The 3031-nt window shown below is 43.5% G+C and overlaps 1 protein-coding gene across 1 annotated transcript in view; it reads right to left on the bottom strand.

Moving 5' to 3' along the window:
- Window positions 1–3031, bottom strand: part of LOC119317415 (F-box protein At5g49610-like) — a 17331-nt gene that overhangs the window by 1265 nt on the left and 13035 nt on the right. The window contains exon 2 of the mRNA XM_037591868.1: window positions 82–123. The gene's annotated coding sequence lies outside the window, so the exon portion shown is untranslated. The remainder of the gene's footprint in view (window positions 1–81; window positions 124–3031) is intronic.

Below are 3031 nucleotides of genomic sequence, written 5' to 3'. Positions count from 1 at the left end.
AAAGATAACACAGTATGAAATTTAAGCGTGATTGACGTTATTCTTGTATAATATATGTTGCAAAGAAGTCATTGTTCTGACCTTTCATCTCAACCTGGAGATTGACAATCACTCCAGCATTATCTGCAATCAGAATGAACCACAACAATCAGTAGCTCCAAGCCATCAAGCACTTAATAATAAGATGTAAGCTACTTCCTCCATTCCAAAATAATTGACGTTTTGAGAATTTTAAGACGGATTAAGGAGGCTGCTGGAATCTCCTTTCTATCCTTCATTTTGCTGCTAGTTACCAAACATGCAGCATTAGAGTGGAGCAAGAGCAGGGGCACGGTAGGGAAAACTGGTGGGAAAGGTGGACTAGTGACTCAAAACATCAAGTATTTTGGAAAAGCATTAGCAAGCAAGGACGTCAATTAAATAGAAACGTAGTAAGTACAACGGTACATGAGTAAAGTAGGATCAAGCATAAAAACAAATAACTACAGGCAATGTCTATGAAATTCAGGTCTAGTGTGACAAAACAGTGTATGACGTAAAAAGCTGGACAAATTAATGATGGGATAATCTAACTTGTAGCGTGCGGACGCCCGTCCTAACTTGTAGCGTGCGGACGCCCGTCCTTCGGTGAGGCGGGGCGCTGGAGATCTGTAGATCCTCTCCTACAACTACCCCACACCACCTTCTTCCTCCACGAATCTATCTCTCTATTAGCCCCACACCACACTGCCATCATAGATGTGCGAAGAAAGGCCCCAAAGATGATGCCTCCGTCAAGCATTAGATGGCAAACTGGCGGATCTGGTATGTGTATGATTTTGAGCTTGGGCTATCCCATTTTAATCTGATCTTCCTTTACTCACTTTCCTTTTTTTGCTCCGGTTTAATTATGCACAGTGAATTCTGGCAACTACTCCCTCCGTTCCGTAATATAAGAGTTTTTTTGACACTACACTAGTGTCAAAAACGCTCTTATATTACGGGACGGAGGGAGTAATTTACTCTGTAGTGGGTACTACAAAGTTCTAATCTGGCAACTAGATAATTTTTTATTTCTGAGAACTAAGCGTTCTCTAATATGGCAACCTGGTTTATCTAATCTGACAAGTACATACAACTAATCTGGAAACTATGGGGTAAACAAGTACACCAATCTCAGCCACTATTCTGGGTACCGGGAATCAACCAATCTGGCAACCTGATTAAACCAATGAGGCAATTAGGAGTAGTACAGTAAAATCCAAGCATTGCAAGCTCCGCAACTAATCTGACAACCTGATATAAGTAATCTGGAAATTTGATACAACTAATCTGGAAACTAGGGAGTATGCAAGTACACAAAATCAATTTTGTCAGTTCGTTCCTTCAAAAGCTTCATTTTTTACCCTGGTTTCCTCCCTAATTTTTCTTCATGGCAGCCAGATCTAATGGTCAACATCACTGGTGAAGTCTGTTGGAGAAGCTCATGGCTAGAAGGTGAAAGTGACACGGGATCATATGTGAAGCTTTTTTGTTGGAGAAGAAGTACGACTGGGGAGGTGAAAGCAACATGTAAAAGTTGAGGCTTGTCCCATCAGCGAACATACCGTTGTAGAACAATAGGTTTTTTATGTGTATAGTGTATCCCAGGAGCCGCCGCACCGGGAGGCACCTATGTGGCTCCGCTATGTAGTGGTGTCCATTAATGATTGCCTCATGGCATATCACAAAGCAATTAACTACAGTACAAATATCTTCAGGCAATGTCTATGAAACTGTCTATGAAACTCGGGTCTAGTATGACAAGATGGTGTATGAAGTAAGAAAAACTTTTACCCATTCTGTTAGAATTTCTTTACTTTTACTATTTCCTACAAAACTCCGCCTATGCTGTCTCAACATAGCCGGTCCCAAGCCCGGGTAAAGGAGGAGGGTTGTGATAGGCTTGGCGAGCCAACGTAAAAACTCAGCCACTCTTATGGAGATGAAACCCAAAATATGGGTTTCACCTCTAGCCTACCCCAACTTGTTTGGGACTAAAGGCTTTGTTGTTGTTGTTGTTGTTGTACTATTTCCTACAAAATATTCGCACGATTCATTCATCATGAGCGGCTATCTGAAACCTCTGATACTGCAGTATCTATGGTGCATGGAGGATTAACCTGTGTGCCAATCTATGTCAACAAAAAGTATGACTGTGACTCTGGGAGTGCCTGCTGCCATTTATCAGCACTACTAAGCAGAAGATGCATAGAAAATGTGGCTTCTCCATTTCAGAAAGGGAGGAGATTTTTATGTCAAAACAACAAGTCATACCTGTCGACGTGTGATCGTCGAGATCAGGGAAAGGTTAATCCTCTTTTTTTTTTTGTTCGTCCAGCCTAGGAGGATTCGCTTAGGTAGCTGGAACGTAGTGTCTCTGACAGGGAAGCTTCGGGAGCTAGTTGATGCAGCGGTGAGGAGAGGTGTTGATATCCTTTGCGTCCAAGAAACCAAATGAAGGGGACAGAAGGCGAAGGAACTGGAGGAAATCGGCTTCAAGCTGTGGTACACGGGGACGGCGGCAAACAGAAATGGCGTAGGCATCTTGATCAACAAGAGCCTCAAGTATGGAGCAGTAGACGTATGCCCCGCAAGTCGGCCACAATGAGAACACCAACAGGGAGTTCTGGGAAGGCCTGGAAGACATGGTTAGGAGTGTACCGATTGGCGAGAAGCTCTTCATAGGAGGAGACCTCAATGGCCCCGTGGGTACATCTAACACAGGTTTTGAAGGGGTGCATGGGGGCTTTGGCTATGGCATCAGGAATCAAGGAGAAGATGTCTTAAGCTTTGCTCTAGCCTACGACATGATTGTAGCTAACACCCTTTTTAGAAAGAGAGAATCACATCCGGTGACTTTTAGTAGTGGCCAACACTCTAGCCAGATTGATTTCATCCTCTCGAGAAGAGAAGATAGGCGGCGTGCCTAGACTGTAAGGTGATACCTGGAGAGTGTTGTACCTCAGCATAAGCTGGTGGTTGCTGACTTCCACTTTCGGATTCGTGTCCA

Source organism: Triticum dicoccoides, chromosome 1B, assembly GCF_002162155.2.
Source record: "Triticum dicoccoides isolate Atlit2015 ecotype Zavitan chromosome 1B, WEW_v2.0, whole genome shotgun sequence".
NCBI lineage: Eukaryota > Viridiplantae > Streptophyta > Magnoliopsida > Poales > Poaceae > Triticum > Triticum dicoccoides.
The sequence above is the reverse complement of the archived record's forward strand: the minus strand, read 5'-3'. Positions and strand labels throughout refer to the sequence as shown.